This window comes from Misgurnus anguillicaudatus, chromosome 22, assembly GCF_027580225.2.
Source record: "Misgurnus anguillicaudatus chromosome 22, ASM2758022v2, whole genome shotgun sequence".
NCBI classification, from domain to species: domain Eukaryota; kingdom Metazoa; phylum Chordata; class Actinopteri; order Cypriniformes; family Cobitidae; genus Misgurnus; species Misgurnus anguillicaudatus.
This window is the reverse complement of record NC_073358.2, coordinates 31,864,284-31,877,222: the sequence shown is the minus strand read 5'-3', so window position 1 is coordinate 31,877,222 and position 12,939 is coordinate 31,864,284. Positions and strand designations below refer to the sequence as shown.

General features: G+C 39.1%; 1 protein-coding gene across 1 annotated transcript in view; it reads right to left on the bottom strand.

Moving 5' to 3' along the window:
- Window positions 1–12,726, bottom strand: part of ntmt1 (N-terminal Xaa-Pro-Lys N-methyltransferase 1) — a 78,784-nt gene extending 66,058 nt beyond the window's left edge. Inside the window, exon 1 of the mRNA XM_055199527.2 lies at window positions 12,583–12,726. The gene's annotated coding sequence lies outside the window, so the exon portion shown is untranslated. The remainder of the gene's footprint in view (window positions 1–12,582) is intronic.
- Between the last annotated feature and the right edge of the window lie 213 nt (window positions 12,727–12,939).

Below are 12,939 nucleotides of genomic sequence, written 5' to 3'. Positions count from 1 at the left end.
CCCCTATTACAGTCACTTCATTTGTAAATTGGCTTTTAGATGGATTGTACCCCAGCTGAGCCTCCCCCTGCCTGTTTCCCTAAAAGACCCGATCTCAGACCGGTCACTATAGCACTCAGTCAATCAGGGAACTCACCAGGGACACCAAGGGACTCTGCCTGTCTGCTTTGTTTGCCTCATGGCACAAACAGACGCACAGAAAGGCAACATCATTTCACTGTGTTTTGACTCAAATAGGCCACCACAATGTCCTGTATTTTGCCAGATTAGGCATTTTGTAAACACTAAGAGAAAAATCATTAATAATGAATTGCGGCCAATGAAAGAGCAATTTATTTGCAATCAGTTAACAGCACAAACAACGGCCAAGAAATTATACTTCATGCAACTTGCAAGGGGCAATTCCCATTCTGAATGCAGCAGACTACCAAGATTGTCTGAGGCTGTACAGCATCATTCCGACACTAAAGTCCAGTGATCCATGAACATGAACTGCACCCTTTGAAATGCAAAGGTGTGCTGCATAATGCTGTGTTCAGACCAGCCGCGCGGTAGAGGCGTCAAGCGCGAGTGATTTCAATGTTAAGTCAATGTGAAGACACGTTGACGCGCGTCTGGAGGTCTCGCGGCGCGAATGAGGCGTTTAGTGCGGCGCGGTAGATGCGTTTCCGCCTCATTCGCGTGTCTAGTTTGCACAAATGGCGTGATTTGAGCGTTGCCGCGTCAAACGCATGATTTGAAAAATTTGAACTTTGGCAGAAAAACCTGGCGCATTAACCATCAGGAGCTTGCTCTAGTAGTGACGTGATTACAGGAAGCAAGCGGAGTCACAGAAGCCCCTCCCATGATGTGAATTTCTGCATGAATGTCTCGATGACTAGAATTTCTTGCGCGGCTTTCACGCGCGATTTAAGCGAGTAAACTCAAACTGTTCAAGCGCCAAACTAGGCGCTGTACACGCAAATTTGACGCCTCAAACGCGGCTGGTGTGAACCCACAGTAACACATCCTTAAGCTAGAAGTATAATTGCATTTTTACGCATACACAAGGGTTTGCATACAGTGCATGTGATAGCAATTTTTGTCATCAGAATAGTACGTGCATCACCAGACTTTTGTAATGTATATTGAAGCTCATTTTGTCGCAATGCGCATGCTTCTAACTTCTGCGTAAAAATTTGAGTCAAATAAACTATGCTTTGCAAGGCTATGCATTCGACGTGCCCATACTTTCGTGTAAAAATAAACAAATACTAAATTACTGTTGAAGCTATTAGGTGTTTCTAGTTATATCTAAAACATTTTTTACTATAATTTCATACAGGTATGTTACACAAATTACTTTTCTGAGTGATAGCAAAAATGGCATCATATTAAGTATCCTTGTAAAATCCTATTTTGATAGTGAGGATATGTTTACATGACAACGACTATGACAAAAAAAACTATTATTTCGCGTTTTTGCTAAATGTACACACACGCCACAACATAGTCAAAGTGATCCCTGTTTACACAGATCTGTGAAAATGACCAAAACACTGTTTACATATGCTGGGCCAGTAGTTGGCGATGTAACTTTGTAGAGGAACAATATGCGCCTGTTCATATATGTATTCTTCTACAGAGCGATAAACATGAACAATTAAGATGGCGAAAGCATATTTTTTTATGAACGATGATGAGGTAGGTTTATTACTACAAGTGACCCTAGAAAATAAAGGAGAAGTGTTAATAAACTCAGTATACACACACACACACACACACACACACACACTCACAGTTTGTTGTCGAGTACCATGGTAGACTTTTAATATATTAAAATGCAGTCACCTCTAGCCCCACATCTGATTGCACTTTGTTACAAACACATGTACACGGTTCACATTTATTGTCCGTCCAGTGTTGTCCCAACTCAGCCAAAGTCCTTAACTAAGAAGGCCAAATGTGAGGGCCTGTTGGCTACAGCCGTGCCAATCAGCCCCCACCCATATCCCCTTCAGACTAACCAGCAGGTCTTTCTGTCTGCTGCTGAGCTTTGGAAACAGCTGTGCAGTCATAACAGAGTATGTGCCCAGACTCAACTCATGTTTTTAATGCTTCAAAGGCAATCTGATACACCATCCCTTCAGAAACACTGAGGCACACACATATGCATGCCCACATGTACATTTAAAATGTGCTCAAACTGTGTTATTGTGAAATGTTTAGAATACCACTTTTGCGTCTTGCCAAAATATAAAATCAGGTGCAGACTAAATCATACTTTGCTGACTGTGATCATGTTGCTAATGAAAACATGCTTAATTTAAAAAAAGGCCTATTTTATGAGTCTGCTTTATAGTGCTAAAACATTATGGGTTGACATATTGAAAATTTTGAATTATTCAACATGCTTGAAATGTTAAAATGAGAAGAAAATTGTGTATATGTGGTAAGTTTACTTTAAGTAAATTTTAAGTGCACATTTCTATACGATTCATTTACAGGCTTAAAGGAAAACACCACAGTTTTTCAATATTTTACTATGTTTTTACCTCAACTTAGATTAATTAATACATACCTATCTTTATTCAATGCGTGCACTTTTAATCTTTGTACAGCGCTTCTTGAATGTGTTAGCATTTAGCCTAGCCCTATTCATTCCTATGGCTATAAGTTTTATTTTGTGCCACCATACTTACTCGTGTAACTACTCATGTAAAAATCTTAAAATAGGGAAAACATGGAAGTGTTTGGTGGCTTCTAAATTCATCCCTTTTTGGATCCTAAGGAATGAATGGGGCTAGGCTAAATGCTAACACATTCACAACGCGCGGTACAAATATTAAAAGTGCACGCATTGAAAAAAGATAGGTATGTATTAATTAAGCTTGAGGTAAAAACATTGCATTGCAATGCAAGGATCCGCATACAAGCAAGCGCCTTACAGAAAAGTGAAGAATGTAGCCCAGTAGATGCATTGCATTTTATCGCAATGCGAACGCGTCTAACGTCTGTGTACACGTATGAGTCAAATAAACTATGCCCAGCAAGGCTGTGCATTCGACTGTGCACATACATTTGTGTACACGTAAAAAACAGGCTATACTAGACTTTACATGAGTTCTCTTTCAAAAAAGTAGTGTCAGTGTTGATTGGTTTATGTTAACAGCAGATTGGATTATATAAGCATGTGCTGATGTTTTAAAGCACTGACAGTTTCATTTAAATCGCACCTATTGTCCGATTAACGTTTTTACATTTCGTGTGTTGTGCAAGTGTGTATTAGTACATGTTAATGATATTCAAAAGTAACATACACCAAATTAAACGATGATGCAAGTTATCGTCTCCAACATAAATCTCTTTTCTTGGACTACAACAAATACACAGATTGTAGGCAAAGGTTTACTTCCTGGGATTGGTGAGACAAGACCGACATTATCATAATTCCTCCCGCTTTTCAGGAAGAGAGTGAAACCTCGAGCTACAAAAAATTTGTGGTATGTGGAAAATAATTAGTTTTTTAACCATAAACCACGCGAACACATTGTATTATACCAAATACACAAAATAACGTTGTTTTTTTAGCAAAGAAATAGGTGCTCTTTAAACATAACCACCAGAAAATATAGTGTGGCGTTCCATTCAAAGGTAAGGCATCCTGCTGTATTTTTTAAACAGATTGTTTTTGACATGTTAATCTGCCGAGAAAACAAGCACATTAACTTTCTGTACATTTTACATAATGGGATAATATGAAATAGTGAATATAAATGCTTATGAAGTCAATATAAAATGCCCCCATTACCTTATTGAGACTGTGTAGCATATTAAGTTGACTCTGGATATTTTTTTCAAGCATTGTGACCTTTTAAACAGAATGCATTTTAAATAAGTCAAGTATGGATCGGCACTTCAACAAGAAAGAGGAACAGTCAAATGAGTATATCTGGTACAAATGTTAAAGGTTCTTTAAACCCATTATTTGGCTATCATTGTATGTCTTAAAGGAATATTCCATTTTCTTAAAAGAAAAATCCAGTTAATTTACTCACCACCACGTCATCCAAAATGCCGATGTCTTTCTTTGTTCAGTCCAGAAGAAATTATGCTTTTTGAAGAAAACATTGCAGAATTTTTCTAATTTTTATGGACTTTAATAGAACCCAACATTTAATACTTAACTCAACACTTAACAGTTTTTTCAACGGAGTTTCAAAGGACTATAAACAATCCCAAACGAGGCATAAGGGTCCTATCTAGCGAAACGATTGTCCTTGTTGACAAGAAAAATAAAAAATATATACTTTTAAACCACAACTTTTCATCAAGGTCCGGTCCAGCGCGACCTAACATAAATGCGTAGTGACGTAGGGAGGTCACGTGTTACATATATAAAACGCACATTTGCGGACCATTTTAAACAATAAACTGCCACAAAGACATTAATTAGTATCAGTTGACATACAACAACGTAGGAACGGTCCTCTTTCAATTGTAAACACTTGTAAACACTGGGGCGGAGTTTCGCGTTCGTCCTCTGTGACCTCTTGACGTAAAGAGAAGTTGTGCTTTAAAAGTGTATATTTGTTTTTTTATTGTCAAAAATGACAATCGTTTCGCTAGATAAGACCCTTAATGCCTCGTTTGGGATTGTTTATAGTCCTTTGAAACTCTGTTGAAAAAAACTGTTACGTGTTGAGTTAAGTATTAAATGTTGGGCTCTATTATAGTCCATTAAAATTAGAAAAATTCTGCAATGTTTTCTTCAAAAAACATAATTTCTTCTCGACTGAACAAAGAAAGACATCAACATTTTGGATGACATGGTGGTGAGTAAATTATCTGGATTTTTCTTTTAAGAAAATGGACTAATCCTTTAAGAAGACTTTAGAGCTAGGAATGTCATTACAATAATAGTTTGAGTCTTTTGTCTATACAACATGATCTCACTCGAAAATCAACCTATATGGTGGCGATTTTGTATAAATTTGTATGACGCTAGTAAACGATACGATTATCCAAAAAAGCACTAATGACCAATACTAACTCAAAAATCACTGCAGCAAAAGAAGATCATAATAAAATGTATACAAATTAGCCACCTTTTCGCTATGAGATACTTTTTCGCTATGAGATGGTGTTGGTCTATGTTAACAAACACCTTTTAACCAAACCATCACAATCGTCAGAGGGCTGCGACAGGCCTACTCTGAATTTTTGGATATATTACGAGTAGTTGTTGACTCCTTCTTTCATATTAAAATATATAGTTTGTTAACACATTTAAGGGTAGGTAATGCCAAATAAGCATCCTCTCAATTCAGGTCTAAACGTCAGGACACACTTCCTTTGTCCAACGGATGTGTCAAACACGTGCATACACACCGAAATGTCCGTGTTAATCTCTAATGAACAAACCCCAAAGACAAACTGCTAGTTTAAACAAAGCGATACGCTGGCTGAAGCAGCCCGCTAGTCTTTCTTTCGCGCTCTCCTTCCCTCCCTCCCTCCTTTCTTCCCCTAGCAAGTCGAACACAGAGGGAGAGAAAGGGAGAGATAGAGCGAAATACAGAGAACGCGGGCATACAAAGGCGGGCGCTAGCTTTCCATCGCTGGCTTACTAATCGGCTCCTTTGTTGTGCTCGATGCATGCCTGTCCCTGTCACATGACCGCGTTTCCATGGCTACCGAGGTCTGAGTAATCATTTGCGCAATGACCTTTATTCCCTTGAGGGAAGAGGAGGGGGAGGTTAGAATGAAAGAGGAGCCAGCAAAAGCAGAGAGAGGCGGAGGAAGGGAGCGTGCGAGAGGGAGGGGGGAGAACTGGTGAGCAGCAGAGCGAGGCAGTGGGGACCTAGACAAGAAAAAGCAGAGAAGGAAAAAAGCAAACTGATTTTCTCTTAGCAGTACTGAGGAGAATCCGCTGGGTTTGGTTAGATAACGAACAGAGCACGCAAAAGGAGTGTGAGATGGAGAGACGGAGGATGGACGCAGGAGCGCTGGAATAGATGTGGAAAGAAAGAAATGGGGAAAAAAGTTGAGCTTTGCACACAGGCTGGTTGAATGAAAGAACCCTTTAAACCCAACAGTCGCCTCTAAAAGATCTCACAGACCTCACAATGATGAAAAACATGTTGGTTGCAAAGCCAATGCAATGCAGATCCAATACCACCAGCATACCAGATCTCCGGAGAATAGTCTACCAATGCAGTCTCAACTGCTCGTGATAATAACTTCTTAAATATCCTACACATGGTTTATCACTTCAAATAATGATAATATCGAAATAAACCGTTTTAGGACATTTGTTTACACCTAGACCTCAGCTAATGTTTTTGCTGTCACACAGAATGAGGCTGGCACAGATGAATGCTGACAGTATAAGCCCCGTCATGTTTGGGTCACTGAGTTTCACATTCGTTTTCATTTTTCGTTTAGTTGTTTCCGCTTTGCCCTTCTCTGATGATGAATATTATGCTAATGCTTTTGTGAGAAAATTCAGTTAGTAGATCTCTCTGCATACAGTCACGGATTCAAGAGAACCTCGCATTGTGTTGTTCGGTGTTTGTGTTTATATATTATACATACATATATTATACATTTATTACTGATGTATTAATAATAGTACAGAAAGACTAATTTAGTTTTGTGTAAAAATTATTAGTAACTTAAATGCTGCTACAGTTCACACTCCTGCCTTAGGAGGGCAATAGTCCACTTTTTCGACAGCTATCTTAAAGGAATATTAAATTTTCTTAAAAGAAAAATCCAGATAATTTACTCACCACCATGTCATCCAAAATGTTGATGTCTTTCTTCGTTCAGTCGAGAAGAAATTATGTTTTTTGAGGAAAACATTGCAGGATTTTTCTCATTTTAATGGACTTTAATAGACATTTAACACTTAACTCAACACGTAACAGTTTTTTCAACAAAATTTCAAAGGACTATAAACAATCCCAAACGAGCCATAAGGGTCTTATCTAGCAAAACGATTGTCATTTTTGTCAAGAAAAATAAAAAATATGCTCTTTTAAACAACAACTTTTCGTCTAGGTCCGGTCCAGCGCGACCTAACGTAAATGCGTATTGACGTAGGGAGGTCACGCGTTACATATATAAAACGCACATTTGCGGACCATTGTAAACAATAAACTGACACAAAGACATTAATTAGTATCAGTTGACATACAACAACTTAGGAACGGTCCTCTTTCAACACACTTGTAAACACTGGGGCGGAGTTTCGCGTTCGTCTTCTGTGACCTCTTGACGTCATGACGTATTGCGTGGGGTCAGCTGGCGCATCACGACCAGATCTAGAACAGAAGTTGTGCTTTAAAAGTGTATATTTGTTATTTTTCTTGTCAAAAATGACAATCGTTTTGCTAGATACCTCGTTTGGGATAGTTTATAGTCCTTTGAAACTCCGTTGAAAAAAACTGTTACGTGTTGAGTTAAGTGTTAATTGTTGGTGTCTATTAAAGTCCATTAAAATGAGAAAAATCCTGCAATGTTTTCCTCAAAAAACATAATTTCTTCTGGACTGAACAAAGAAAGACATCAATATTTTGGATGACATGGTGGTGAGTAAATTATCTGGATTTTTCTTTTAAGAAAATGGAATATTCCTTTAATGGCATTCTGTGCCAGTGGGGAAAACATTGATGGATGTTATATTTTTTTCAATTGTGTTGTTTACTATTTGCATAAGAGCTGTAGTTTCACTCAAATGGGGAAAAGGTTTCATCACGTTTATCAATGTGTACAAAGCTTTCACTTAAAGGACATTACATTTGCAGGCTAAAACAGATATGCATGGCATCATGTTTAAAAATAACACATTAAAGGCAAGGTGCGTGATTTTTGAAAACAGTCGAGCCAATTACCAATACACACTTCAGCAGTAATCCTCAGCCAATCAGCAGTAAGGAGCGTGACTACTAACTGACATCGTTGCCTGGGTTGCATGTGTGTGGGGCGAATTTATAAAAAAAGGTCCAGATTCTATTAGGTTAAGGGCGTGGTAAGGGCATTAACAATTATAAAGTTGACTACAGGGCTCGAAATTGCGACCATTTTGGTCGCATATGCGACCGAAATTGAATCTGTGCGATCTTAAAATATATTTGGGAGCATTTGTGCGACTGCCCATTTTGTTGTGGTGCGACTTGATTTAGATTGAGATGCTGCGTGCTGGTGCTGTCCCAGGTTCAGTGTTCTCTCCAACGTTACATAACCAATCAAATTTCACCATTAAGTTCTTGCGTTTAATGAAGACCGCAGATTGGCTAATATGAGCATCAGTCATTCCTAGTTGCCGTGCTACGTTGGTATGTGAAGCGCGGAAATATGAAAAGACGAACCGCGAGCATGACGAGAGCGAGCCGATTACAGCCAATGTTACTACTGTAATTAATGACGACGATCCGTATTCAAATGCGACTCCACCACCGGAAGATAAGACTTGACGTTAAACCTTTCGGAGAGAGTGGCTTAAAGATTACGAGTGGCTCCGCTATGAAAATGGCTCGTTGTACTTACTGTGTTTTATTGTAAATCCTGTAAAACTGTGTTGGTGGCGGAATCTAAATATTTTAAGCACCAGACCTTGATTAAACATGCCGAAAGTGCCAAAAACTCAAGACGTGTCGTGACAAATGTGTTCGAGACACCGACCTGTCTGTCAAAGAGTGTTTGATAGTGTATGTGCGCATGCGCTGGTGAATGGACATCCGACAAACATCCTTGTGGCCCATGTTGATGTGGAACACGACAATGCTGATGGTATGTTTTTGTTGTATTTTTAAAACATTGCCTATTTAGTAGTAATAGCATCCTGGTATGCAGTTATCAATACCAATATATATTAGCCTTCTATATTAAGGTCACTTTTGTAATGTCACAATTAATCAGTGTTTTACGTGTTTGCTAGATTTTCTATTGTAATCTTAATCATGTTACCTGTAATTGTTAAATTATTATTGCTGCTATACTATTTCAACAGCATTTGGGTATTATTTTAGGAAACTATGCAGCAAAAAAATAAAATAGAAGACCACATTTTAAATGCTGGCCATAGGATGTGTAAAGCCTGGATGTGTAAAGAATAAATTTATTAACATTTACATTGTAGTTGTGGTGTTTTATAATTTTTGGATGGATGCGCCTAAATGTTTGCTGGTGCTCCTAACTCTTTAAAATTGGGAGCACCAGTGCTACCAAATAAAAAAGTTAATTTTGAGCCCTGGACTATTATTCTTTGTTAATCAGCCTGCATATGCGACCTCCGGAGGCTGCAGCCTTCGGATTGAGAAACGTTCGTTCTCTCTTGGTCACTTAAAGTTGCAAAAAAGTATCAATCTGCGCTACCAGTACACCACCAGACAGTTTCACGGATGGAAGTGCTACAATAAACATGCAGATAGGTGCCGATCCCATGACCTCAAAGGACGTAGCCGCTTCAGACCGTCTTTCGTTGCTAAGTAATAAGCATTGCTTGACGCTGTGACGAGCACCCGCCGGCGGAGAAAGAATTTGGCGGATATGAACACGCACGTTTGTTAAGCATTGTATACGCGGTGGTAAAAAACTGCCACCGTCACAGCCCTAATTTCAAATGTCAACATTGGCTTTCAGAGATCATGGACCCTGCCTTTAGCATTAAATTTTTTTGTATTGAAGTAGTATTGAAAAGAATCCAGGAAACTGAATATCCTTAACACCAGTATTACTGTAGTCTATAACCTACAAGTATTCCGGAGTAAAAATTAAAGGGGTCATAGTGTGAAAATCAGTGCTTCTATCAACCCAGAAAACGTGAAAAAGAACAACCCAGTAACTTAGTTTTGGTAAACCATTCTCTGCAAGCATGTGAAAAAATAGGTAGTTCGGATTTCGCCTGTTTGTGAGGTAGGTAGCAAGGCGAATTACAATAACACCACCGCTTAATCTGCACTATCCAACCACGGCACTGCCATTTAATGCATAGAGAAAGAGAGAGAGAGAAAAAATATTTGACAGCACAACTGAGTTTCAATTGCAACAAACCACCATCATTGCGATCAGTGTTTGCGTTTCATCGGCTCATTTGCATTTTAAAGGACACACCCAAAAACGGCACATTTTGCTCAGGCCTACAAAGTGGCAATTTTAACATGTTAAAATTAATTATCTGTTGACTATTATTAAGCTATAACTTCAAATATGTATTCTGGGGACACCAAAGACTTATTTTACATATTAAAAAAATCTCACAATATGACCCCTTTAAAAACTACTATCTTAGCTAAAATTAAGTTAGAATAAAATTACAATAAAAAGCTACTTTTGCCAACAAGTAGCAATGTATTATTGTGCACACAGTTTGGCAGCCTAGAAAGAAAAAATAACTGTAATTTATTTTTAGCATTGAGAGGTGATTCGTTTTAGTAATTCAGTTTATTCAGGTCATTTATGTAAATGAACTAGTTTAAAACAATTTACTGGGTTTTTCAAAATGATTTTAACTCGGATAGAAAAAAATATATATTTTCCAAAGTTATTACTGTAGTTTTACTACTTTACATGTACAAGAGTACAGTTTAATTTGGGAAGCTACAATTCCAAAGTAACTGTCCCAACACTGTGTGGGAGTCTTGATATTGCCGTCTTTCCAAAAGACAAAAGAATATGCAAGCACTTTTATTGTTAAGTTGTGACGGCTGGAAGTAAGCAAGCCATTGTGCTGGTTCGGCAAGGACAACTTACCGAAGACCAGAGAAACATAAGAAGTCTCCATAAAGACCGCAAGAGAATGAATAGCACCTTCCTTGAACACCAATCAGACATACTATGCATGCAAGAAAACACACGTACACACGCTCTCTCTCTCTCTATCTTTCTTGCTTTCTATCATGCTCCTTGACAAACACATGCTCATTTTCTGCACACACACAACCATCTACTCTCTTCCATACAAATCACACAGACAGACACACACACACACACCTCTGCACATAGACTGCCTATCTAAAATGACATACCAGCCAGCTGGGACGTTCAGTAAAAGAGAGAAAAAAGGGGGAGGGCAGAATATTGGGCAGGAAGTAGTGCGCTTGGGTGTTTGATGGGGTCGGCAAGACCGTTAATCACAGAAATGGTTCTGTTAGCCATGACAGCTGAATTCGCAGCAAAGCACACAGGATGACGCTGGCAGCCATTGCAGATGCCACGCATGACGTCAGCCTTCCTTCCAGCTTTCATGGATTAATATTCCAATAATACGGAGAAAAGGGCTGGCTCAAGGTTGAGACGACATCCCTCCATGCATTACTCACTTACCGTTCCACCACATGACCGGGGCAACCCGGCACTCATACGGCTCAGAGTGCTTCATTGTAATGGGCTTTTTGTTGCCCGTGTAGAATATTTAATGTAGACCCTGCAATGTAGACTATTTAATGTAAACTCTTGAACTGTTATTTGTGGTGGTAAGAGACTTTACGGCTATTAGCAGTTGACTTCTCACACAATATAGTGTGTTGTTTAAAGGGGGTTTTACACTAGCACTTTGGGGTCTGATTGATGCCAGAGTTTGGTTCGTCTCAAGTGCCAAGCAAACTGCACCCGAGTCCATCTAAAAGGGTGGCCTGGGGTGCGGTTTGTGTGGACTGCAGTACAGTTCAATGCTGATATGAACCCAATCAAACTACATTGCAGAAGTGAACCACTATTAATGACACGTGGAGGCATGTTTGTGACTCATTAACGCCCTGTCCACACGTACACAGTTATTTTCAAAACCGTAGCTTTTTCTATGTGGTTTGGCCATTTGTCCACACACAGACGCAGTATCAGATGACTGTGCCAAACTTTTATGAAAACTCCTGCCAGGGTTAAGATTTTTAGAAACTCTAGTCGCAGCGTTGTCGTGTAGCCGGTGAAACCGGAGTTTTTGACCTTTGACGTTGTTGTTCGTGCCGAGACGAGACATGGCTTCTGATTGTCCAACATGACTTTAAGGTTAGGGATATATCGGCAAACGTTGGCATGCTCCTGACAGCACTTCATTCCCGGGTTTTTGCGTGTTTGTGTGGATGCGGAGATTTGTTTTACAAAGGAGGGAAAAACTCTGTGTGGTTTCGCCCCAGAAATTTATTGCTATTTAAACATAATTTAAGTTTTAAACATAATTTTGCCTCCGCAAACATTGGTGGACAGCCTACTTTTTGTGGTGCAATTTAAGTAGTTTTGCTGCAGACAGATGCAAGTGGGTATCTGTAGGATAACAAAACCAAAGGTTCAAGAACAAAGAGAATGCAAACAACTCCGTCCATTTTGGCGTCATCTCGCTCATACCCGCTGTCTTGCAACATCTGTACACGGCTGCAGCTTAATGACGCAGATGTACCGCGGTTCAGAACCAAATAATATGCTGTGAACGGAGACCAGCGGGGGAGCAATCAAACTTTTGTTCGGACCAGGCAAATGAACCAAGTATGAAAGCACCCTAAATCACCAGAGCAACTTAATAAACTATTTAGTGTTTTTAACAACCACACCTGCTCATATATCCAATAAGGTCTGAATAAGAAACCATTCATTTACATTGCTCACCTGAAGGCCTTCCCATCCTCCAACACATTTGCATTGTTTTTCCCCTCGCCATTCTTGCCCTGCAGCTGTCTACCCCCTGACCTCCTGATCAAATCAATAGCTGTCCTCTCCGGCCTTCTGCTTGCAGGTCTCGTCGGACAAAGGCTAACCAGAAAATAGGAATATAATACTACTGTACAGTGCAATACTTCAGTCCTGTTATCTAAAATATATATGAAGAGTTTCGTTGCAAAACGAGATAAATCCATTTTGTAACATTTTTGTCAAAACATGTTTATTATTATGTTATCATGTTATTATTTTTGTTTTATGGTGCTACTTAGCTGTATTTTTTAAGTAATGAAGGTTTAAATCAAA